This window comes from Puma concolor, chromosome A3 (genome assembly GCF_028749965.1).
Source record: "Puma concolor isolate L17-30 chromosome A3, mPumCon1.1.hap2, whole genome shotgun sequence".
In the NCBI taxonomy this organism is placed as follows: domain Eukaryota; kingdom Metazoa; phylum Chordata; class Mammalia; order Carnivora; family Felidae; genus Puma; species Puma concolor.
Genome location: NC_141669.1, coordinates 23,084,556 through 23,111,011, shown reverse-complemented (window position 1 = coordinate 23,111,011; position 26,456 = coordinate 23,084,556). Strand labels below are relative to the sequence as shown.

At 51.6% G+C, this 26,456-nt stretch overlaps 1 long non-coding RNA gene across 5 annotated transcripts; it reads right to left on the bottom strand.

Annotated features, from left to right (window-relative positions):
* Positions 1-6,794: 6,794 nt before the first annotated feature.
* Positions 6,795-26,137, bottom strand: LOC147582317 (uncharacterized). 5 transcript variants are annotated; one of them, XR_015248969.1, is made up of 4 exons: positions 23,010-26,137; positions 20,766-22,872; positions 10,878-13,011; positions 6,795-9,233 (listed from the first exon to the last, which is right to left on the bottom strand). It is a non-coding gene; the product is annotated as an uncharacterized LOC147582317 (long non-coding RNA). The 5 variants fall into 5 exon arrangements; XR_015248970.1 differs by lacking the exon at positions 6,795-9,233 and having other exon boundaries at positions 10,157-11,166; positions 12,968-13,011; XR_015248968.1 differs by lacking the exon at positions 6,795-9,233 and having other exon boundaries at positions 10,157-13,011; positions 20,766-20,932; positions 22,710-22,872.
* Positions 26,138-26,456: the final 319 nt, after the last annotated feature.

The following is a 26,456-nucleotide window of genomic DNA, read 5'->3' as shown; positions in this document are numbered from 1 at the left end:
AAGGAAAGGGCTTGCAGGCTGAAATTGTTTCTGGAGAAGCTAGATAAAAAGCAAAAATAAAAAACAAAAGCAGCCCCTACATCCAGACAATGGAATTTAATTCAGCGCTAAAAAAGAAATGAGAGATCAAGCTTAAAAAGACACAGGAAACTTAAATGCAAATTGCTAAGTGAAGGCAGCCAATCTGAAGAGGCTACATACTGTGCGATTCCAAAGATAGAACATTCTGGCAAAGGTAAAACTGGAGACAATAAAAAGATCAGTTGTAGCCAGGGGTTGTGGGGGCAGGGAGGGAGAGAAGAATGAGTAGGCTGAGCACAGGGCATTTCTGGAGCAGTGAGACCAGTCGGTAGGGTACTATAATGGTGGATACATGCTGTCATACATTTGTCAAAACCCAGGGAATGTGCAACACTAGGAGTGATCCTTAATGAAAACAATGGACTCGGGGTGATTGTGATGTGTCAGTGTAGGCTCACGGACTGGAACCGATGCTCCCCTCTAGAGGCGGGTGTTGGTGGTGCTAGAGGCCGGGGGTTGGGGTGGGGAGGGGGGGGGATATGGGAACTCTCTGTACTAGCTGTTCAGTTTTGTTGTGAACCTGAAACCGCTCTAAAATATAAAGTCTACAAAACCAAACTCTGTGCTGTGTCACAAGGAGGGCCACTTTGATCCTCACAGCAGTCAGTCACTCAGTTCCAGCTCAGAAAGCCCTGCTGTCCCCCAGGAGCCCTCACAGCCCCTCTCTCTCTCCTGGTGCCTTTTCCCCATGGGCAGGAACAACAGCCACTCCTTCACCTTTCTCGCGAAGTGTAGGAAGAAGCTCTCTAGAGTCGCTTCAAGTCCTCTGTTCTATTCCAGCTTAAATGTCACCTCCTCATGAGGTCTTCCTTGACCACCCTGACCCCCAGCCTCTGCCCATCCCATCTGGTTTTGGGCCCAGCCCTCATCACTACCTGAAATTAGCTACTTGCTTACACATTACTTTTATATTGCCCCATGACAGAATATAAGCCCCACCAAGGCAGGCACTGTCCCTAGTGCTCAGAACAGTGGGTGGCACAGAGTAAGAGCTCAAAAAGACTTGTTGACGGACTGAATAATTGTGTTACCGACCAGCTGCATAACCTGGGGCAAGGCAGTTAAACTTCTCCGGACCCCAGTCGTCTGTAAAATGGGCAATTAGACTTAATGATCATCATCTCTTCTTGCTGCAGTGCTCTGAGCATTCCAGCAAGCGTCAGAATGACCTTGTTATTCCACTTGAGGGCTTCTGCCAGGCCACGGGGTGACTGCGAGGTATTTAGGGAGAGAATTCCTAGCGACCCAACGTTGCCTGACCTCCCCGGCTAGGTGTGTGGGTGGAGAGGTCCAAATGTGTGCTGGGTGGGGGCGCCTGGGTGGCTCAGTCAGTTAAGCATCTGACTATTTTGGCTCAGGTCGTGATTTCACAGTTGTGGGATTGAGCCCCGTGTTGGACTCTGCGCTGACAGCACGGGGCCTGCTTGCGATTCTCTCTCTCTCCCCCCACCTCTTTCTGCTGCTCCCCTGCTTGTGCTTGCGCACTCTCTTTCAAATATAAATAGTTTTTTAAAAAAGGGGTGCCGGATGAATTGGGGCTCGGGGGAGTCCCTAGAAGTACATTCTAGGAGTCCCCTAGAACATAAACTCCAAAACAGCAAGGATCTTGTGTTTGTCTATCCCACGTGCCGAGAACAGCGCCTGGCACACAGTAGCCTCCATAGTGGGTGAGTGAAGCACACACAGTGCAGGTGTTTCCCTTCCCGGGCGAGTATTGTCTGGGTCATGTGTGGGATGAAAATAGCAATGATCGTCCCTCCCATTGGCGGAGCCCTCTGCAAAGTGTTTGCACCTGCATCATCTCATGTGTGCCTCATGACAACCCCACGAGATTAGTCCCATTAAGTGTTATTATCCCCAATTTACGGATGAGCTAACTGAGGCTCAAGGAATTTGACCTGCTCAAGGCCACATAGCTGGTAAATGGCAGAGCCTGATCTCGGACCCAGGCTTTCTTTTGTTCCGGACCCAGTGCTTGGGTGTGTTGCTGGTCACGCAAAGCCCTGAGTGTGAGCAGGAGAAGGAAGCCTGGTGTTACAGCCAGGCCCTGAAGAGAGAAAAAGAGGAACAGAGAAAAGTGCTATGAGCCCTGGAGAGTTCATAGGGCTGAGCCCACGGTGTGCTGGCTGGGGTGGAGGCTAAGTGAGCAGCAGGGGGGCGGGGCAGAGACCCCCCTCCAACAGAGGCCGATGACCCCATGCAGGGAGCTGCTAGAGAGACTGCTAGCCTCACGTAGGCTCCACTGCCCCTCAGGCCCAGACACGCACGGCTCCAGAAAGGTCCTTCACAGGGCACAGAAGCCAAGGATGTGGGCAAACTGGTTTGAGGCACACAAAAGCCAACTCAAAGCTTCTTCCCTTTCCCGCACGATGCACGTACCTGCCCCTCACCCCTATGCCAAGGAGAACTCTTCAAAATGACATTTACCCATCTTCAAATCTGACTTTGCCAAAATCACTCTCGTGTCACCCCGAGTCATACCTACACACACAGCCGCCCAGACTGCTCCCCATGGGGGCCCCCAAGCACAGCCCTGTCCTGCCCTCACCCACCTCCACCTGTGGAAGCCGTCTGGCCTCATCCTGCAGAATCTTCTCTGCTTTCTGGGCCTAAAGTGCCTGCCCTCTCCTGTATGCCAAAGCCTGCGGCAGGCCCTCTGCCCTGGCTCCTACCACTGGAGCCTTCCACATCGTTAATGCATATGTGTGACTACTTCCCCTCCGCAGCTGTCAACCCAACCCCCCAACTCCCCCAACGCCCGTGGGTAAAACTCAAGCCCCCGGGCTGGGCCCGACCTGGCACAGGGGTCACAGAAGCGGTCACCTTGCACCAGCCCACGGCAGGGAGCCCCGGGGCGGGGGGGGGGGGGGGTCAGAGGCCATCACACATCCCTGAGGACTTTTCCCCAGAAGCCACCAGGCAGCGATGAGGAAATGGGAGGTGGGGTAGAGGCCGGAACAAATGGGAGCCCACACACCTGCCTGTGTTAGTCACCGAGGGCATGCAGCCGAGCCGAAGTCATCTCTAAAGCTGGTGCAAGCAGGACAGGTGGGAAGAGGGAGGGCCCATCTGCAAAACCGGTGGGAAGACGCACTGGGTCAAAATGTCCTTCTCTTGCGGGAGGGACAGTTCTCCTTCCGGACTCCACAGTAAGACTCGAAATAGCAAGAAGAGGATGTCTTGATCAATCACAGGCTATACTTTGGGTTTGCTCCATCAGTCAATATGGGCTGGGCCCCGTGGCCTCCCCTCCTGCTGTGTGCCAGACCCTAGAACTTAGATTCTACCTTCTGGCTTCAGATGGAGCTTGGGACACAGCTTTCCCTGCCTGCCGCTCTGGAAATGGGCGCCGGAGCTCCACCAAACAGACGGTTATTACCGCCAAGTGTAGCTAATAGTTATTTATTGATCACATGTTCGTTGATTGCCTACTCTCCCAGGCCTCATGCTAAGGACTTCTCATGCATTCTCATTTACTTAGTGGGGTGGCTCCCACAGATGATTCTGGTGGCTCCTGTGGGGAGGGGGCGAATCCAACCTGGGTGGGGTGACCAGATGCCCTGACTTGCCCTGGCCAGTCCCATTATATGTCTGTTGTCCCAGTATCACCATCAACAGAGCCACCTCTCACTCTCAGAAGTGAACTGATGAGGAGATAAATGATGGGTTTGGGGGACTCTCCCTGGCCTGGCGCCGGGGAGCTGTGTGTGAGATGCACCTGTTCCCCAGAGAGCCACCCGGGCGTTGCCAGGCGGACACTAGAGGGCGCCAGTCAGTTGTGCTTGGCCTTCGCATCTCCAGAGGGCCCAGCAGCCCTGCAAGGCCAGTCTTGGGAAAGCAGAGGCGGCAGGTGGGGGGTGAGCTGGGAGAGTACCCAACAGAGCCCTGGCTGAGCCCCTTCCTGGCCTAGATCCAGCCTGGCCCACCTCCTCTTCCACCCCCCATCCACCCAGCCCAGCTCCTGAGCAGACAGAGCCCTCTCCCTCCAGGGACCTGGGAATCCTATGAGGGAGGAGGGGTCCTGGCACTGTTTCCGTCTCTTCCATTTCAGCCTGGCCAGGCCCCCGCCAGCCTCTTCCCCAGGATGTCGGATCCAGTATGGTTCACCCTGGGCTGGAGGCCTCAGACCATGAGGCCTGGGACTGGGCTGCAGGTGGTCGTTCTGGAAAAAATAACGAGCAGGCCAGGTATCAAGGAAACTCCTCAGCCCTCCAAGGGGTGGGTGTGGGAGTGAGGAGGACAGGGGACAGGAGGTAGAAGGGCTGATAGAGCACTTGGTTGGTTGTGTGTGTGGGGGGGGGGGGGGCGGTGGTGGGACCGGCCTTCTCCTCCTTAACCCACTCTCACTAGCCTTGAGAACTCAGGCACAATGCTCAGGCCTCAGTGTCCTCTCCCTTGGAGGGGTCAGAAGGCTGTGGCCCACAAACAGCCCACATCTCACCATCCTGGCCTGGCCACTGCCCCACCCAGCACTCTGCCCTGCAATCACAATCAGACGCAAGACTCGTCTCCAGGGGGACAAACTGTTCCTGTTCAGACAAAACCCTGGCCCCGGCCCAGATGACTCCTCTCCAGCAGTGGGTCTGAGATTGCTGGGGCACCGAGGCCCAGAGCAGGGGCGAGCATGTCTGCTTCCTTAAACAGGACACCCCCAGGCATCTATCTTCAGTCCTCTCCCTGAGAAGGCTGCACCAAGGGCAGGCCTGGGGAATGTTAGAAGTGCTTTGGTGCCCAACAGACTTGGGCATGGGTTGCAGCTCTGATGTTGGTAGCTGGGTGACGGTTGGCAAGTCATTTAACTTCTCTAAGCCTCAGATGACTCACCTGCAAAAGGTACTCAGAGGATCTATTTCGTAAGGCTGGTGTAAGATTAAATGCAATGATGAACATAAAGTGCACCGCTCAGGGCCTGGCACCCAAGTGAACAGCGAGCAGTGCTCACAGTGGAGGACGCCCAGAGCAGTGCCAGCGTGGCCCTATAGCCCCAGCCCAGCTTTCCCTCTGTCACAGGAGTCCTTGTCCGTGAGAGAAGAACAAAGACGGACCTTGCAATGCAATATGGTATGCATGATACACACGGCTGAACCTTCTGTTTGACAGTGACATTGATGGAAGTTGGCAGCCATGGATGCCTCCATGCCAACAGTTTCAACCTTTTCAAGAATCACTCATTCAGGGGCGTCTGGGTGGCTCAGTCGGTTAAGCATCCAATTCTTGATTTCGGCTCAGGTCATGATCTCACAGTTTGTGGGACGGAGCCCCGCATCGGTTTCCGTGCTGACAGAATGGAGCCTGCTTGAGATTCTCTTTCTTCCTCCCTCTCCCTCTGAAAATAAAGAAGCATTTCAAAAAGAAAAAGATCATTCATTCATTCATTCATTCACCCATTCTTTCGTCCCAGATTACAACTGTTGTCCTGACATAATTATTAATAGCCTCCTTTCATTCTTGAAGTGTCCCAGTTTGGATGATAAATTATGTGATCGCCCTACTTGGCCAGATCCTGTGCTAGGCACTGGAGATTGGGAGAGGGATGATGGGCACTCCCCCTGCCCTCCAGGGCTCCCTCCACGGAGACTCTGGAATGCAGTGTGAAAAGTGGGGCTGGGTGGCTCAGTCGATTGAGCGTCCGACTTTGGCTCAGCTCGTGATCTCACGGTCTGTGAGTTCGAGCCCCGTGTCAGGCTCTCTGCTATCAGCGTAGAGCCTGCTTCGAATCCTCTGTTCCACTCTCTCTCTATCCCCCCCCCACTCATGCTCTCTACCTCAAAACTAAATAAACATAAAAACACAACCCAATATTTTATGAAATGGGGGGAGTCTTAAGGAAAAGGAAAGGAGGGGCAAAAGGAAATGAAAGAGACAGATGTCTCCCCAGGATGGCTGGGGCCCGTGGCCGGAGCAGTCACCTCTGGGCTCCTGCCTGATCATCTGTGTGGTGTTGGGGCAGGGTGGCCGCCCTCCCCGAGGGGCAGTAGGCAGCCAGGCGTGAGTGTGTGGGCGAGGGTGGTGCCCCCCCACACCCATGCCAGAACCAAACATGCCTTGGAATGTGGAGGCTTTAAGAGGCCACACCCCATGTCAAACATCCTCCTCCTTCCCCCACCTATGTCCTCCTGGGTGCCCCCTCCGTTAGCCGGAGAGCACGAGAGCCCCATGTTTACAACGGGGTCTGTGTCTGTCCAACCGTAGGTGTCCCACAGCAATCCTATCTGTCCCATCTCTCATCTGGGGATACATCTCATGGCTCTACGTCCCCATTACCCGAGAGTCGTGACTGGGTGAAAATCATGACAATTCACGGATCCTGGGGGAGTGTGGCCTTATTTAGATGTGCCGCCCCCAGAGGAGGAAGAGGCGGAAGGAGGGGGAGGGGGCTGAGAAGCAGACGGGAGTGAAAGGAGAAGAAAGAAGGCATAGGTGATTCTGAGAATTGAGGGTAGCTAGTGACGTCACCACGGGGAGTGTTTCACCCAGGTCAGTGGGTGGGGGCAAAGCATGGTGACTGGAGCCCTGTGACTCAGTTATGAGCCTGGCCCCTGTATCCAGAAGTCCTTCATTTAGTAAGTCATTAATTCTGTCAACACACGTTTATGGAGCTGTTATTATGTTTGAGACACTGGACTAGGCAGCAGGGAGGGAGAGTGAGCTGATGGGGGGCGGGAGGGGGGGGTGGTGCTGGGGGATCCAGGCCTGGCAGGAAGGGAAGTTCCCCTGCAGGGTGTAGGTATGCAGGGAGGTGGGGGGAGGCAAGTCTCCTCTCAGAGGGAGTGGCCAGGGAAGGGCCAGCCGGCTGGGATAAGTCCCCGTGGGAGGAGTAGGCAGAAGCCAGACGGAGGAAGGGGAAGGAGGGAGAGGCAGGGAGTTTCAGGCACAGGAAGGAGATTCGTGCTTGAAGGCACGGAGGGTGGGAGGGAAGGTTTGGGGAACTGTAAGTAGTTCCTGAGAGGGTGAAGGGAGAGGCAGCGAGAAATGAGCTTGAAGAGGTAAGAAGGAAGAGGTAAGAAGTCCTAAAGGAGTTCAGAGGCCGTCTCCAGGTGGCGAGGCCCCCTGACGGGGAAAACCTGGGAGAGTGTGGTCAGATCCCCCTCCTTGGGAGAGGAGACTCTTCATGCAGTTCCGCAAGTGACTGATAGACCGATGCCTGGCTTGCTCAGGAGACAGGACGGGTTTCAGGGATGGACCTCTTACAGGGGTCTGGCCTGTGCTGGAGGTGCCACCAAGCATCCCCCACACCACCTCCAGCGACCCTCGGAGGTGTCCCCCAGTGGCCGGACGGAAAGGCTGAGGCACTTGAGGCAATGAGCTGGCCCTGGCTTCTCAGCCAAGAAGCGGGCAGAGCCAGGATCAGAAGCCAGGGCTGTCACAGCTTCCGAAGCTGGCCACCATGAGGCCTCCTTACGACCTCCTGGTTGAACTCACTTTCCAGGATATTTTACAGCTCCTTCTGGGCCACAGCCAGTTTCACAGGGTGCCCTTAAGCTAGGCTTCCCTGTGATGTAGGGTCCACTCAGCCTGGGCCCTCTCAGCCATGCCCTATCTGCTCCCATCACAGATCCAGAAATCCTGGCTCCCTAGTCAAGGGCTGGGCAGCTCCTAGCTGTGTGCTCCCTCACTGTCTTGAACCTCCATGTCTGGGGGGGAAGCTACGGGGGGGGGGGGGGTCCTCCTGAGGAAAGTGAGGCCACGTCCTCCTGTGAGGCCACAGCCCACCAAGATGATGAGGGCTCCCAGGAAGGACCGTCCCCATTGGAATTCTCTTTTGAAAAAAGGAGATCCAGGTAAGAACCATGAGGATGGGCCCCCGGATACCAAGGGATTGTTTGTGTGTGAGCAATAGCCACATCTCCCTTGTTCAGGCCCATGGTGGTTCCTGTCCACACAGAAGGAAGGAAAGACCATTTCCAGCTGGCCTGGGGTGCCAACATTGCCAATATTTCCTTGCTGGCAATAAATTCCCAAATATATTTTTGCTTCTCCCCTCTAACGTTAAACCTTGGGTATATTTCAAAGGAAACGCCACTCTGCCTGTTTCTGATTCATACCCGCTGAGCTCATCAAAACCAGAATTATTTGGTAATAGCTGTTGGGTTTACTGGATGTCCTCTGGGATCTGTAAAAATCTCTGTTCCTCAGAAACAGGAAGTTTCAACAGGAGGACAGAGGCTGGTACAAAAATCAAAATTTGAATTCTTTCTGACTATTGGAGAGGCACAGGGTTCATGGCATTTCCTTCCTTCAGCCAATCAACACACATGGATTCGATGCCTGCTGTGTGCAGCAGCTAGGAACACAAAGATGATTTTTAAAAAGTTTTTTTAAATCTTTGTTTTTGAGAGAGAGACAGAGTACAAGTAGGGGAGGAACAGAGAGAGAGGGAGACAGAGAATCCAAAGCAGGTTCCAGGCTCTGAGCTATCAGCAGAGTCCGACGTGGGGCTCAAACTCACGAACTGCGAGTTCATGACCCAAGCTGAAGTTGGACGCTTAACTGAGCCACCCAGGCGCCCCACAAAGATGATTTTTAAAAGGGGCTCTGAGTTAATTTGAAGGGCTGCCATAACCGACCGGATGGCTTAAACACAGATATTTATTTTCTCACAGTTCTGGAGAGAGATGCCCAAGATCAAGGTGTCTTCAGGAGTTTTGAAGGCTCTCCCCTTGGTTTTCCCTATGGCTGCCTTCTCTCTGTGTCTTCACATGGCCTTCCCTGTGGCTGTGTTCTGATCTCTTCTTATAAGGATACCGGTCACATGGGATTAGGGCCCAGATGACCTCGTTTTAACTTAATTAGCTCTTTAAAGACCCTGTCTCCGAATTCAGTCACATTAGGACTTCAACATATGAATTTGGGGAAGGGGGGTGAAATACAATTCAGCTGATAAGAGGCTCTGATCTCAAAAAGCCATTCTCCCATGACAATGTCTCTTTGATCTCTATCTGAGGTTAGCAGCCCAGATGAGGTGTTCTAGGCTGTAATCCCCAGGCTGGTGTAGACTTTCCGCGGCAGGATGATCCAGTGGAGAGCATGGAGCCAGCTGTCAGATCTGGATTCGAAGTTTGCCTCCCTCGCTCACTAGTCGGGTGATGGAGCCCAAGTTATAAACCTCTGAAGCCTCAGTTTCCTCATTTGTGTAACGTGGATAATATTACCTGTGTAGTATACAGGGAATTTTTGTGAAGATCCAAAAAGATAATACATGGAAAACATAGCACCATGTCCAGGAGCATAGTAGGTGCTCACAAAATGGAAGTTTCTTTTCCAGGTGTGTTTTCTGCCAGGTTTCTTCTACCAGAGAATGAAGGATATATCACAACCATTCTCAGGCAGGCGGAGTATGCCAGGAAATGTAAGAAACTCGGGCACAGGGTTGTCACTGCCTTGGAACACATTCCACCCTTAAGACAGCCAAACCTGAGAGCAGGAGGGAGAAACGATCCGGGATTGGACCTCACCCGTAACCCCCACTGCTGGGACCTCTGTGAGAATGTGGTGTCGGAAAGTAGCAGGGGACAAATATCAGGTCCAGGCTGAGCCTGGCTATGGAAAACTGATCTTGCAGAAAACAACAAAGCCCAAAGGCTGACAAAGCCCTCTGGTCAAAGGAAGCCTTCACGGTCCAGAGGTGTAGCGTCTAGACCAGTCGAGTCATCTGGATTCTACTCCCATCTCTGATATTTCCCAGTGGTGGGACATTTGCACCCACCAGAACTCTCTGAGCTTCAGTCCCCACAGAGGGACAAATGGAATAGAGTGTTAGACTGATGTGAGTTTATATATTATTAAGAAGTCCAAAAGGCACTGAACCGGCACCCTCCTCTGGGCTACCACACTTTCTCAGCTGCCTGGGGCTGAAGGGGGAAGTCCCTGTTGCTCTGGTTTCTAGTTTCCTTAAACTGCCCACATTTACACACACACACTCCACACATGAAAGCAGATTAAGGATGCATATCCAGCTTCAGAGTAAGAGGGCTGAGGGCTCATCTGGGCCACATGGCCGCTTCGACATCTCCCACCCCCACCTGGGAGCCCTCTCCCCCTCCCCCACCCTCCCCAAATTACTCACACTCCTGGAAACATGACTGATGACTTCAGGATGAGTAAGAGGCCGAGCACGTCATGGCCCAACTGCTGGCAGGGTAAATGAGTTCAGTGCTCCCTTGAGCAGGGCCACTTAGACATGTGCCAAGAGTCCATTCTGGGGGAAAGGGGTCACGGGACCCTAAGAGCAGCTCGGCTTGATTTAGCAATGAGCCAGAAGTCCTTTGACCGATTTCCCTGTTTCCAACCCCTGAGTGATGACCGCCTTCTCAGCTTGGGGTGACTGCCCCAATGCCTCTCTGGGAGGCCTGGGCAGTGGGGGCAGAGGCTCACACTGAGCTCTAGGACACTGTGTTTCTCTGACCCAAGCACCCCTGGCCTCACCACAGCACAGCATGGCCCAGGGCAACCTGAACTTGGCAGCCTAGCCTGGACTGCTTTGAAAGGGCCCTAATCCAGGGCCCGACCTACAGTGTGCTTGTGTGTTTATTCTTTCCTGCACACCCTAATCCGTGGTGCCAGTCAAGCAGGCATTTTTGGTCTGTTTTCCATTTTCCGTGTGTCCCACTTCTGAGCCTTTGGTGGAAATGGGATCACAGCAAAGGGGTGTGTTAACTCAACGCGTCTTGAAATGCCAATTTTCACATTCTTGGAGTTAAGGTAAGGGCTCAACATTCTAATATAAGCAAAGCAGCACACAAACTGGACTGTCCTGGCACTTAATAAATAGGGCTGAAGCATCAGTTTCCCCATACCTAATACGGGTGGAGTCGGGGCACGGATGGCGTGGAAAGGAAGGCCAGGACAGTGAAGGCTGAGGCAGCCTCACCTCAATGTCCTTTGCAACCAGGGCAAGATGGCGTCCTCACCCTGAGCCTCTGCTGCCAGACGATCACTCCTGTGTGGGGAGCAGGGCTCACCCTCGAGCTTGGCTCCGTGAGGATATCAACATGTTGCTTGGGATCCACCGTGATGTCCTTCAGATTGCTCAAGAGTGATGCATTACATGTAAGGACTTTATTAGGGTGTTTCAGGATGGAGAAACTAGAACGCAGAAGAACATACTGTGAGGATGATTTGTTTGATGAAGTCTGAGATCCTAAAGGCAGGGGCTGGAACACAAGTGAGGCAGGCGCCCGATCCTTCTCAGCCAGCTCCTCTCCCATCAGAAAGGATGGGTCTTCTGCCCCCTCCCCACTTTTTATTAACATTAGACTTAGTCATTTAAATACAGTTTGTTAGAAGATCCATATAAAGCCAGAATAAGCCTTCAGCAGTAAACTCAGAGATGTTTAAGAGACATTTCTTTCTTCTCAGCTGAAACATCTTTGCCACCAGAGTGGCAAAACATTAATTGCCGTGGATTCGTGACCCCTCCCCCTTTTCTTAGCATCAAGACTGATGTTCTAGAGTTTTACAGAGAGTCAAAGCACTGGGGTGACTTCCTGCAGGGCCACCTGTCCAAACCTCTCCTGGGAGGGTCATCATTCTGACCCACAGCCCCTTCCGGGTGCAGCTCTCCCCAGGCCACATTGAGGGTCCAGCATTCATTCTGCTGTTCCTGGGCCATCAGAGATGGGGGGCTCTACAAGGCTGCCCCATGCCTCCTTGAGGTCTCCATGGCTCCTGAGATCCTAACCCCAGATTTAAGGGTGTGTAATTGCTCTAATTCCTTCTACACAGCCTAGGGGATTTTTCTGTAGTCTTAGAAGTGCTATTAACTGGAAGTAGAGGGTAGGGATGGGGGGTGGTGCTCTCTAGCATGCTGTTTTCCCCAAACTTTATGTCTCTATTCCCCTAAGGACTTAGATTTTCAGAACCAAAGCCAAAAAGTCTCCCTTTATTCCTTCCCTGTGTCTTGGGATTGTGCTCACTTCCCCTTGGCAGTCAGCAAATAATTGCTTGAGTGGTGAAAAGCGCGAAGGATAAATACTGGAAGGAATGAGTTGGTATTTCAAAAACTTGCTACCCCATAGAGGATTTTCACTACATGATTTAGGACCTGCAGTTAAGCTACAGCAATCAAGGTAGTACATACAGTATTGGCATAAGAATGGACAATGGGATCAAGGGAAGAGTCCAGAAGTAGACGCACACAGGTGTGGCCAACTGATTGTCAACAAAGACACCATAGTAATTCAATGGGTAAAGCAAAGTTTTAAATTTTACATGGTGCTAGAACAATTTGATAGTCATATATTTAAAAATGAGCAATCACCCTTACCTCACATCATACTCAAAAATTTCTTTAAGGTGGATCACAGACCTAAACACACAAACTAAAACTATAAAGCTTCTAAAAGGGAACAGAGACAAAAATTTTCATGACCTGACAGAAGGCCAAGTTTTCTTAAACAGGTCATAAAAATCACAAACTATTACAAAAAAATCAATTGGACTTCATCAAAAAAAATTGTTTTTGCAATCTAAAGACTCTGTTAAGAAAACAGACAAGCCAGTCTGCAAAGAAATATTCACAATATATATATCTGACAAAGTGCTGGTATCCAGAATATATAAAGAATGCCAACAAATCAATAATAAAAAGATTTTTTTTAAAAAAATCAACCCAATAAATGAAAGAGAGCAAAAGACTTGACCTGACAGGTCACAAAAGATTACAAGTAGCCAATAACCAAATGAAAATTGCTCAACATCTTTGTGTTAGGAAATGTGCAATAACATTTCACACCCACTGGAATGGCCACACTTAAAAAGAGCAACAGTACCTAACGCTGGTAAGGACATGGAGCAACTGGAACTCATACATTGTCGGCGGGAGCATAAAATGGTACAACCATCTTGGAAAACTAGCAGTTTCTTACAAAGTGAAATATACACCTACCTTATGATTCACTGATGCCATTCCCAAGTATTTATCCAAGAAACCTGAAAATGCATATTCACAAAAATTGTCCAAAAAGTTTCATAGCAGTTTTGTTCATAGCAGCAAAACACTAGAAATGACCCAAATGTCCATCCACAGGTGGGCACATAAACAAATTATGTTATCTTCATATAATGGTATGCTACTCAGCAGTAGAAATGAATAAACTACTGATAGATGCTACATGGCTGAACCTCAATATTATGTTGAAAGAAAGAGAAGCACAAAGCATACATATGGGGTGATTCCATTTTTATGAGATCTAGAACAGGCAAAGCCAATCCATGAAGATAGAAATCAAGACATTGGTGGCCTTGAGACAGGGGGGTGGGTGTTGACAGAAAAGTTCTGGGGATCTAATGTTCTGGAAATCATTATCACAAGGTGACTGATTATAATTAAGACTGAAAAACAAAAAATGAGAAATATGGCAACTTTGTGTGATGATGGAAATATGCTGTACCTTGATTAGATACATGATTACATAGGTATGTATGGTCATCTGTCAAAACTCATCAGGTTTTACACTTAAGATCTATGCATTCACAGTATGTAGACTACACCTCAATAAAAAAAAAAAAAAACAGTTGCCAGGGGCCAGGGAGCGGGTGAATTGGGGAGTTGTGTTTAATGGGTATGGAGTTTCAGTTTTGCAAAACGAAAAATTATAGAGATCAGTTGGACAACAATATGAATATACCTAACACGACTGAACTTAATAAGGTAAATTTTATGTTATGTGTATTTTACAATAAAAATGAACACAACATGCTACCACAACCTAGCAAACCTTGTTCATGAAGATTCAAACACACACAGCTTAATTTCTTTCTTTCTTTTTAAAAGTATTATTTATTTTGGGGGGTGGGGAGAGAACAAGCATAGGAGGGGCAGAGAGAGAGGTGGACAGAAGATCCAAAGCTGGCTCCGAGCCGACAGAACACAGAGAGCCCGACGCGGGGCTAGAACCCACGAACCATGAGATCATGACTTAACCGACTGAGCCACCCAGGAGCCCCTTAACTTCTTAATATAATATTTATGTGGCCTCTTGAAACAGAAGGGCCAAGGTAAATCACAGGTTACATTGGATCACAAAACAGTACAATAGGAAATAAAATATAACATGCAAGTATTGCCATGATGCTGCTCTCGGGGCACCTGCTATCTGACTGTTGGCAGTGAGTGTCCCCCAACAGTGTCCTGGCTTTCCAGATTGCACCATGATGGGTTTTGAAGGGAAGGTCTCAAATGCTGATATTGCTCGTACTACTAGGGAAGAGAAGTTCCGGAACAACTTTCTGATGAATCCTACCCTAAAGAGCCTCATTTCTTGTGTCTTCATATTGGGTCTTTAGGGTCTCTCTCATTCCCACCCCACTCCCTGGGCCCAGACCCCACCTCACACAGTCAGGGAGGGTTGGTCAAGGTGACTGGGCTCCTCCCACATCCTGCCCTCTGGGCCCTGCAGGCCTGCTCAGTGGTGGGGCTGGCTGGTGGGGACCCTGAGCCCTGAAGCCCTGTGGTCCATGCTTATCATGTGACATGCTTGCCATCCTCCCGGATGGCGAGGGTCCTGCCCATCCTCCCCTCTGTCCCAGGCAGAGGACGAGGTCACTCTGCAAGCCTGGCCTCAATGCCCAACATCCTGCTCACTTGGCAGACATTCAGGAGAAAGTGTGGTTGGGGGAGGGGGTCTCAAATATTCCAGAGGTCGTGACCTTGCTCTCTACTTCCGTCATTGCTATGCCTCTGCACTCAGCATGCATCTTCTCCATCAGCCCAGTGTCATGGTGGCAGACATGGGCGGTGTGCTGGGGACAGTGGAGAAGTGAGCGGGTGCCCCTGTGGACGTGAAGTCCTCTCTGTAGGGCTGCCTGGCTCTGGGGCTAAAGAACATCATGGACCGTTTAAATTTCAGTCTCTGCCCACCTTGACTCCCCAGGGGACAGAGAGAGAATTAGCTGGAAGGTTCAGGAGACCTCTCCTATGAATCCATTTCCTGAGAAGCTGGCCCCACAAGCCCAGTCAGTATCCTAGAGGTTTGCGTGTGCCAAGAGGAGCAGGCCCTGCCTCGGGTGTGTGTCGTCTGTGGCAGGGCCCAAGGAAGGAAGAAGGTGAGGGGGCGTGATGAGCCTGGACTCCACAGGTAACACCCTACGTGGCCTTGGCCAAGTCTGTCATCTGTTAAAAAAATATACATATATGTATGGCAGACACGAGCACAGGGCTTTTTGTGCTGAGGTCCTCAGCACTGGCTAGGACTCCCCTCTGGCTCTGCCTGTCTGGGAGCCAGGCTGGGGCAGGGCCGAACGAGAGTCGACCCCCCACATGTGGCTAACGTCCAGGCCCACTGCGTGGCTGAGGAGTGATGTTGTCAGTGGAATGGGGGTGGCAGCAGCTGTGGAGCCCAGATGGGAGGAAGGCACACAGAAAGGGCACCCTGGAGAAGCAGCGAATCGTGAATCATGCTGTTCATTAACTCAGGCTTATTAGGAGGCAAGCATGAGGGCCCCAGTTTTTACCATCCCCATCATCCTGCTGATGGGGTCCCCTACCTTCTCACCGGTCCTGCGTGCCCGGGGGGAAGTACATGCTTTCGGGGTGCTTGGCATGGATGGCTGCCTTGTGAGAAGGGGAAAGAGAGCTGGCATTTATTAAGCATCCCCCGCATGCTGGGTCTGTGTTAAAGTTTTCGCAAGGGTTATACCTCATTTGGTCGTCACAATACCCTGAGAGGTGGGATTCATCATTCTCACTTTGCAGATGGGGAAATTGAGGCTCAGAATGGAGAGTGGACTTGCCCAAGTTCTCCTACTAAATTAGGCATAGCCTCTTCCCCCATCACCTCATTGCTTTCATCACAATATAGAACTGTCTTACTTGTAAGACTGAAGATACTTCTAGATTTTCTATTCTCGACGCCTCCAATTATGGCTGTCACCTGCCCTAAGAATCAGCCTCTGAGTCTTTCCAACAATCCCCTTCCCTTGCTGGAAATGGAAACTTCCTCCACAGAGACAGCTTTTAATGGCCTAGATGAAGAGTACTCCCCAGAAGAGGGAAGGTGGGATTTTAATCTTTCTGAAATAAATTGGAAAAATAGAGGTAAGAACAGCAACTACCATGAATGGCAGAGATATCTGGCAGAATGAACATAGACTGTCCTAGAAGCCCAGGGGGCCATTGTGTCTGGAGTACAGGGACTGGGGCATGGGGCGCAGACAGGGAAGAGGTATGCATTGTATTCCATGGGCATTTTCCTTAGGGGCAATGGTGCCCACCCATGGCCCTGAGAAGACGAGGCAAGAGAAGTCAGCTCTACCGGGTCTGGGACTCGGAAGAGAGAACTGGGCTGGAGCTAGATCAGAAGTTGGGCTGACAAGAGCTCCCCCAAAGGAGGTTTGATCTCAATACCTCAGAGCCTGCCACAGCGAACTGCAAAGCTGGGCGCTTGTGATATGGGAAAGAGAGTCCAGAGGAACAACCTTGATTCTGGGCCCTGCCGCACACTTCCCACAAGTCTGGTGTCCCCAGATGCTCACCCTGTGTTGCTAGACCCAGCAGCATCCACCAGAGGTCCCAGAGCACGTTCTTAGCACCACTGCTCCTCAGGCCTGCCTGTCCTTGTCTTCTCCGTAGCCTTCCCCTGGAGGCCTCTGATCCCCCAACCCCATTTCTAAACTGGAGGCCTCCCAGCGACAGGCAGAACCCGGAAGGCAAGACTCCAGGTGCACACGCAATGGTGAAATGTGCAGGTATTTCAGCAATGGTCCTCGACGGACCCACTCCCACATACCCACAAAACCAACCTGTGCTGAAAGGCACGGGACAACATCTCAACAACAGTGCAGTGTCCCCTAAAGACTCTCAGTAGCAAATGGACAGCCCCTTGCATCTGGCTGGTCGTTCCTTGGAGGACTGATTTCGTCCAGAACTCCATGGTCTGCTGGAGATCTTAGGTGACGGCGCTGCTTCTGGAAACCAGGCAGGCGCAGGAAGCCCTGTCTCCTGCCAATGACGCTCAGCCCTTGAAAGGACAAGGTGGCCCAGCAGCAGCTGTGTCTGCCCACACAGAGCCAGGGAGCAGGGAACTCATCCTGACACAGACATGGGGGATGGCCAAGGTGTGAGGCCCCTGCCCATGATTCCCCAGTGACTGCAGAAGCTTCTTGCTTTTGAAAGTCCCAGGCAAGGGCTTAGCTGGAGGAGACAAGAACCCAGTTATGGCTTGGGCATTCTAGCGTCTCTGTAATGGGCTGGAAACCCTATGAACTTGCATCACTTTCCTGAACAGTAGATTTGGGTGTTAAAAAGTGTTAGTGAGATGTCTTTTAAGTATTTAGAAATATTTCCCAGCCCTACCACCAAAGACGAGCGTTTGTTTTTTAAAAATAAACCCTTGGCAAAGATGCCATGTGGTGCCTCGCGCAGGTGACGGTTGTGCAAGACGGCCCGCCCACCGACCGTGGGTGGGGACCTGCCTACAGCTGTCACCCAGCTCCTAACAAGTCCTCGGGGCACACCCTGCTCATTAGGCCCCAGCCACGCCCAGCCGCCCAGACTCCTGGTCGAACCAGAATGCCAGGAGGGGGTGGTGGCTCCTTGAACCCTGAACAATGGGCTGTGAGGAGTTAATCCAGGCCCACGGCTCTAAGAACTGGGTGCTGGAGCTCGGGGGCTCCCTCCACTATGTCTAGGATGGGTCCATGGGGCCTACACACTGGCCAGGCTCCTGTCTCCTTGGGGGTCAGGGAGCAGCAGGGGCCCCCAGAGGGAGCCAGGCAGAGCTCTAGGCAGTAAAAGTAGACCTGTGTTTAGAGGCTGCCTCCCTCCGTGGAAGGCTGAGCCTGCAGACATTATCTCACTCCTGCTCAATGTCCCCCCAGGCAGGTAAGGGATGGGACTTGTTCCTGCTTTATAGCTGGGAGCCCAAGCAGAGAGGATGGGCAGCCAGAGAGAGGAGGACTCCGGCATAGCCTAGCCTGCCCAGTATGTGACTACAGCTGGGCAAATGCCCCCACTGGCCCATGTTCCTGCCCCCTGGGGTAGGTGCTGCCCCCTGTGGGTAGGGACGTGCCCCCTGAAACAGTCTGCCTGCCCCCCAGCCCCACCTCAGCTTGCACCCCCTAGATAATCCAGACCTGGCTCCCCTTCCTCCAGGATCCCCCCCTCCCCCCATTTGCAGCACTGCCACCCTCGGGGCCCCGTGTGGCATGAGGAAGGATGGGCTGCCCAGCCCAGCCCCACCTGGGAAGTACACCTCACGGGCTTCTGCTAACTCAGGATAAACCGGATTGGGGTTAGGCAGGTGGCAACATGCTGCTATTTGTGGAGGCTCCTGGCCTTTCTGCTCCCATGACACTGGGAGAGTGAGGGCGGCATCCATCTTTGCCCGGTCATGGACTCAGGTCTGTCAGGGAGCCCAGATGGAGTCACGGGCCACAGGCTGGAGGCACAGAGTCTGCACAGAGCCAAGAAAGCTTTCAGGAAAGATCCCTGGCTTGGGACAAAGGAGACCCCATGCAGAAACACAAAAAACCCGACCTGGCCACCACCCGCCTGGGGCAGCCTTCCCCTCCTGGGGCCTCATCTGCCCAATGAGGGGGTTGGATTAAATGAGACCCTCTCGCTTTGTAATTCCTCCACTGTCATTAGGCTGTGTTCCCTGACTCTCAGTCCCTCCACTGCTGGTCTCAATAAAACCCATTCAAGTTTGGGGGGTTAGAATTAAACTCTGTCTAAATTAAAGGCTAGGCAGGGAGTGATGGCAGAGGCTGGGCAGACACAGCTCTGGGCAGGCAGCCCTGGGGCCTCTGAGAAGAATGAAGAGCCAGTTACAAGCCCAGAGACCCTGCCTTGCACCTCCTGCCCAGTCCCAACCCCAAACCTTGACTTTGTGACGCTTACCCACTCTTTCCGGGTCTCCAAAGCCTGGGGTAAGGTACTTGGGCCAGAGTCCTCTCTGGAGATGTGGGCACAGCGGCCCTGCAGGAGTCATACAGGATGAGGCCATGAACCCTCAGTAGAGAGCCCCTCCAGGTGCCACAGACCAGCCATGGGGTTTGAGAAGGAGTCAGAAGCCTTCTTAAAACCAGCTGTGCTCCAGACACTCATCCGCTAGGAAGGCCCAGACCAAAGAAGCTCTAAGCTCTGCAAGCCCTTTTACTAACCACTTGAATTGGCTAATCATTTGTAGAGTATGTTTTGGTTGACAAAGCATCTTCCTATATATGATGTCATTTGATCCTCATAGCAACACAATGAGATATTTTCCCATTTTACAAAGGGCAAAACTAAAGCTCAGAATTTAAGCAACCTGCTTATAGGATCCCAACCAGGAAGGGGTGGAACCAAGACTGGGGGCCTTGTGGTCAAATTCTGAGTACAGAGCTCTCTCTCTCTAGGACACCATGTCCTTATCGCCAGGTTCCCGGGACCCAGAAACACTCCCCTGGGACGAAGACAGTAGGCTGAGGTTCTCCCACCTAGCAAGGCTATGTGCTTGCTATGTGTCTGTAGTCCAAAGAGCCTAGAGACTCACCATATTGTTGCCCTAGGCCCGTGCACAGGCCCACAGAGAAGGATAGAAAAGCAGTTTCTCTGTAGCAGGGCAAACCCTCCCTGAGGTCTGAAAGGACTGGATTTTCCTCCTGTTAATCCCCATGATGTTCTTTCTTAGAGGAAGTGACCCAGTAGCTACCTTCAAATCTCTGAAAAGCCATGAAGAACAGGGAATGGCCATCTTCTGTGGGGACCATAGACGGAGAGAGCAGGAAACAGATGCAACACGGTGTAAGGAAGGATCATGTAAGGGTGAACTCTCCAGCAATGAGAACTGCCGGGGGATGAAACTAGCTGCTTTGTAAGGTGGTAAGGTCCCTATCACTGGAGGAGTTCACGCAAAGACTGAGTAACCACTCTGCTCTGGAAGTGTTATAGAGGAAACTCAACCCTTAGAATACCAAGTAGGAAGAATGGAGATATTGACACTTCTTCACACCAAGAGCCTATGAAGAAATGGGAATTATCCAGCTTCTATTTGGACCCCAGATTCCCCACTCTGAGCGCCATATTGGATCAAGACAGAGTTTTTGCTGAGTGTCTCTACTATCTAATCCATGTCAGACTAGGTTGGAGTAGAGAGAAGGGGTCAAGAAGCAGGGCTGTGGGTGAGTATAGTAGCCCCCGAACCATTGCAAGGTCTGACATGGGAAGTTCTTCTGGAGCTCTGATCTGAGGGCTGAGTGTGTTGAGGCCATCATTATTTGCCCTCCCTGAGAGGTAACTGGGGCATTCCCATTGATTTGGGCAGCTAGCCACAGACCTGCCTAAGCCTCCTGGGTAGCTATCCCCTTTGCCACAGTGACCAGAATGAATTGTCAGGCCAGGTCAAGGCAAGCCCTGCCTGGGTTGTGAGTGTTGGCCACCTGCCAATGTCCAGGAGACAGCTGGCAGAGACATCTACCATCTCTTCTTTGCAGCTGGCCTAGATTTTTCATATTGAGGAAGAGCTCTCTTGAGACACCTGAGTACCTGGAACCTGGAATGTGGAATTGGAGGTGGAGAGATTCGGCACTAGAACCCCAGGACTGTCCATGGGATACCCCAAGCTACAAAATTGTCTGCCATGGTTCCCCGAGGGTTAGGAGACACCAGACCATCGCCCTCCTCCAGAAAGTCTCCCGGGATTGTGTTCAGTTGATGAATAGAGGGTGGTACCTTCCCACTCCCACCATCCTCTGTGGACACCCACCTCCTGCTTGTCTTTTGGTTTTCTCCTGGAGGTAAGTATTGCTAACCTGGAGAGGTAGGAAGGGAAACCCAAGCTTGGCCCAGCCTGGCCCATGTTCTTCTAGGAGTCCTGGGAACTGCTCCCACTCATTCCTTCAATCAATCAATGCTTACTGAACACCTGTGCACCTGCAAACCAAAAAGAAAAATCACCTCATAGAAAAATGGGTGAAGTATATAAACAGTCAATTCCCAGACTGGCCTTGCCACTTACTTGCTGTGTAAATTTGGGTGAGTAACTTAACCTTTCTGTGCCTGTTTCCTTACCTATAAAATTATGATAATCATGGTTCTAATTCACTGGGTGACTTTGGAAAGTGAATGAGATTGTACACACATTATGGGTGGAATTGCGTCTCTTGCAAATTCATACTGCGGAAGCCTAGTTCCCAATCCCTCAGAATTGGAATTTACTTGGAAATAAGGCCTTTAATGGAGTGATTAAGTTAAAAGGAGGCCATTAGGGTGGGACTCTAATCCAATCTGGCTGGCATCCTTATAAAAGGAAGAGACAAAAAGATGGGCACACAGAGAAAGGAACACGTGAAGAGATAACAAGAAGATGGCCATCCGCATGAGAAGGAGAGAGGCGTCTGGAGAAACTAACTTTGTGGGCACCTGATCTTGGACTCCTAGCCTCTGGGGCTATGAGAAAATAAATTTCTGTTGTTTTAAGCCATCCAGTCTGTGCCATTTTGCTATGGCATCCCTGGCAATCTAATACACCACCTCAAGCGCACATTAGTTTTCTGTTGCTGCTGTAACAAGTTACCACAAATTTATTGGCTTAAGATAACACAAATTTATTATCTTACGGTTCCATAGGTCAAAAATCCCACCGGGCTAAAAACATGGGGTCTGCTGAGCTGTATTCCCTTCTGAGGGCTCCAGAGAATCCATTTCCTTGCCTTCTCCAGCTTTTAGAAGATACCCGCCTTCCTTGTCTGTGTCCTTTTCCTTCATTTTATTTTATTTTTTTTAAGTTTATTTATTTATTTTGAGAGAGAGAGAGAGAGAGAATGAGCACAGGAGGGGTAGAGAGAGAGAGGGAAAGAGAGAATCCCAAGCAGGCTCCACGCTGTCAGCTCAGAGCCCAATGCGTAGCTCAAACTCATGAACTGTGACATCACGACCTGAGCTGAAACCAAGAGTCGGACGCTTAACCACCTGAGCACCCAGCACCCCCACTGCTTCTTCATTTTGAAGCCAACAGAGTAGCATCTTCAAATCTGTCTTTTTCTGACCCTCCTACCTCCCTCTTACAAAGATCCTTATGCTTACATTGAGACCGTCCAGATGATCCAGCATAAACAACCTCTTTTTCCTCAGGACTTTTCTGCAAAGTCCCTTTTACCATACAAGGTCACATATTCACAGATTTGGGGGATTAGAACATGTACATTTTTGGGAGAAGGGGCATTATTCTGCCTACCACACATACAATCTATTATTTAAAAAAAAATTTTTTTTGAGAGAGCACTAGAGGGGGAGGAGCAGAGAGGGGGACAGAGGATACAAAGCTGGCTCTGTGCTGACAGCAGCGAGCCTGATGCCAGGCTTGAACTCACGAACTGGGATATCACGACCTGAACCGAAGTCAGACGCTCAACGGACTAAGCCGCCCAGGCGCCACCATACAATCTATTATTAAATGACAAAAGCAAGCCATAGAACAATGTACGTAGGTTAATCTCATTTATGTAAGAAGATACTAAATCAATTTATACAGATTTATACTCACAAAGCTATTAACTATGGTATTTTCTGGGGAGGGATTGGGGCTTATATTTTTGTGCATTGTGCCTTTTTTTTTTTTTTTTACAGTATGCACACACTCATGAATTACTTGTGCAATTTTTAGGAATTTTAAGTAAGTCAAAGACAAAAGGAAGAGATGTGTACTCACCCTTTGGAGCTGGGTCTAGAGACACCAAACAAACCCACAGCATCAGAACCTCCAGGAAAGTTTTCTGAGAAGCATGAGCAGAGCACTGTGGCAGCCGGGGTGGGGGCCCCTCACTGCCTGAAGCGACACCTCTGTTGAGTTCTGAAGGAGGAGAAAGAGTTTCCTAGGTGGAGAGGAGGGAGAAGAGCATCACCCATGACAGCAGGCCTAAAGGCGAATGACCCGGCTGCATGGCCGCGGCCAGGCCCAGGGGAGCTGACGGGCAAAAGGAAAGGAAGCTCGCACCTATTGAGCCCCTACCTGCCGGGCCCTGTGCCGAGCGGTGTTGTGGGCATTTCCTCATTGGATGGAAGTGAACCAAGGCTGTGTGTGTTGATGGAAGAGAGGGTCCGGGCTGGAGGAGAAAAGGCAAGGAGAAGGTGGCAGGGGGCTGGGCAGGGTCTGCTCCTAGAGCAGCTGATGCAGACAAGGAGGGGTGAAGAAGGAGACAGGTAGGGCTGGCGCTGGAGGCAATTCCTTCCCTCACCCCCTCCTGCCCCCCACTTCTGGGTGTCCCATTCACATCCTCAGCCCGGAAGCAGGTGCAGGTTTGCAGGCCACCGTCTCAGGCGGCCCCTCCGAGCTGAGAGTGCTTCCAGACCTGCCCCCAGACCTGCTGCCTCAGGTCGTCCTGGTAGCGAGGTGGCCACACTAAGCCACTTCTCTTAGTCCTTTGGGGCCACTATAACAAAATGGCACAGACCAGGTCAGTGGCTTATAAACCCGAGAATTTATTTGTCACATTTCTGGAGGCTGGAGGCTGGAAGTCCAAGGTCAGGGTGGCAGTATGGCCGGCTGAGGGTCCTCTGGATTGCAGGCTGCTGATTTCTTGTTGTGTCTTCACATGCTAGAAGCGGGGCGAGGGATCTCTCCGGGGCCATTTTTATAAAGGCGCTAAGCCCATGTATGACCTAATCACCTCCAAAAGGCCCCAGTTCCTAATGCCATCACCTTGGGGGTTAGCTTTCAACACACGAATTTGGCAGGGGGACACAAACGTTCAGATCATAGCATCCCTGAAGGGTTCCCAGGTGGGGAGGAGACTGGGCCCGCGGGGCAGGGAAAGCAGGCAGAGGGGCTTCAACCTGGGGCCCTCCGCCCCGGGCACTTGTCCTTTCTTACATCAAGAACACAGCCGTGTCCCGAGGATGTGGCTGGAGACATGACAGAAGGCACCTGTCAGTGGCCGAGGGAAGAGGTGACGGGTGAGTGGAATTAAGTAAGGGGGTGGCCGTCTCCGGTGTTCCAGTGGCACACTGGCCCAGATGATGGGCTCAAATCTCAAATCTGCCAGTTTCAAGCTGTGTGGCATTGGACAAGTTACTTCGCCTCTCTGGGTCTCAATCTCCCCATCTCTAAAGGGGAGTAATGATAGTATCTGCTATGATAGATTACCATCTGGTAAGTGTTTGGAACAGCTGGAGCATTGGAGGCCCGCTGCTTAAGTGCTGGGGGTCATTCGTGTGGACTCTCCATGGATGCCCCAGCTGGGCTTGGCAAGCAGAGGGCCCCTTCAGGGTCCCATGCTACCATGTCTCTAACCTCACCCCTGCTCCTGGGGTGGCTCTGGGAGCAGGGCACAGGGACGCCAAAGGAGAGCTGGCTCTGGGGAGTGGGGAATGACAGTAGCCATGGCCTCCCGGGTGGGAGGAGGACAAGGAGGAAGCGGGGGTTCCAGAGGGGCGGAGACACCAGCGGGAAGGTTTGTCCCGGGGGGCAAAGACTGTTGGTCAGTCAATGCCTGGCTTTGGGGTGTCAGAGACAGCTTTATAGGAGCCAGAACTCCTCAGCTCTGTTTCACGGGGCCGAGGTGTCCGTCATGATCTCTGGAATGGCTGTGAAGATTTCCAAAAAGAATTACTTTTAAGTCACTTTAACTGGACAGAAGATCTGTATCCCAGGCTGCACTTTTCAGAGGCGGGGCTAAGTGTCACCAAGTCAGAGAAATGTTGATGAGTCCGGGTCCATTCGGGAGAGCTGGGAGTGGGAGGTATCTGGATACTGATTCCGGCTGCAGGCCGGGGGCTCTGGAATGCTAAACTCACTCAAGGAAGGGGAAAGAGAGAGAGAGAGAGAGAGAGAGAGAGAGAGAGAGAGATGTGCTGATCCCTTGGAGCCCAGCTGTCTCCCACAGGAGGCCCGTCTCCCAGGAAGCCGGGTAGAGCCTCAGTCCAGAGGAGCTCAACCAAATCATCCCGGTTTGCAAATCAGTGGCAGAGCTGGGAAACAGTAACAGCCTGCAGCTTTGTAATCCCATTGCCCAAGCGAGCGAGCGAGGGGGCATCGTTCAGGTGTGAAATGCACCCCTGTCAATTCACCCCTGGGTGAGGGATTCTCAGAAAAGGCTTGACCAAGGCAGGGGTGGAGACGATTGCAGAGGAAGCCCAGACCTGCCGCGAACTGGCTGCGAGGCCTTGAATGACTTGCTTCTAATCTCTGGGTCCCCATCCCTCGTCTGGGTCCCTGTCCCTCATGTTGTAATAAGGAAGGACGGCTGCCTAATGATAGCATTAATCATTATGCAAGGTTTACTGCATCTGAGTCACCTTACGCACATTATCTCATGTAATCCTACAACAACCCTGCGCGGTTGGTATTTGAATCCTCATTTTGGAAATTCCATTTTCCATTTGTCCAAGGCCATGCAGCTAACGAGTGACCCGGCGCAACTGAAAGCCTTGAATGGCCGCTAACGCGGCTCTAGACCCCTCCGGGTCTGCTCTGCACTCCATCCTCAGAGGGAAAAATCAGGGGAAGCCACCAGGGTTTCGTTACACTCCGCCTCACTGCCAGGCCGGAGAGGCCACGAGGACCGGGCTCCCGGCCAGGAGTGCAGGGGATGGGTGGGGATGGCCCCGGCCTGCCCCCAGGACCCCGGAGTGCCAGGGTAAGAGGCCAGAGCCTGGCACCCCAACAATCCACATGCTTGGTTCTCACAGGCCTGAGAACGGCGACTGCCTTGAGTTTAAACTGAGCTCCTCTTTCCAAGAGCCTTCCACGCATACCCTTTACACAGCAACTTCCTCCTCTTCCACTCCATCAAATAATAGCTTCTCTGGAAGCCTCTCCAAAGGACCTTTCCACCCAGGCCCATTTACTGCTCATAACCACCCAGGCAGGGGAGGGCATCATCATCATTTCCACACTCAGCTGGGGCAGAGAGGTGGCCAAGAGCGGGTGCTTCAGAGTCACTTGTGGCTCTTCAATGACCAGCTGGTTGGCCTTGGACACGTCAGCCATCTGATGGTTATAAGGACTAAATGCCACATGGATGTGCAATGCTCAGAGCCCTGCTCCTGAAGAGCGAGCCCTCGACAGTGAGAGCTTTTTTTGTTCAAGTCCCTTTTTTATTTTTTTAAATTATTTTTTTAAATGTTTATTTATTTTTGAGAGAGAGACACAGTGTGAGCAGGGAAGGGCCGAGAGAGAGAGAGAGAGAGAGAGAGAGAGAGAGGAAGACACAGAATCCGAAGCAGGGTCTAGGCTCTGAGCTGTCCTCTCAGAGCCTGACGCGGGGCTCAAACCCACAAACCGTGAGATCATGACCTGAGCCGAAGTCGGATGCTTAACCGATTGAGCCACCCAGGCACCCCTCCAGTCCCTTTTTCTTTAAATAAACTTTTTTTTTTTAGAGCAGCGTTAGGATAACAGCAACATTGAGAGGAGTATGCAAAGATTTCCCATATAAGCCCACAGCCCCTCACTGTC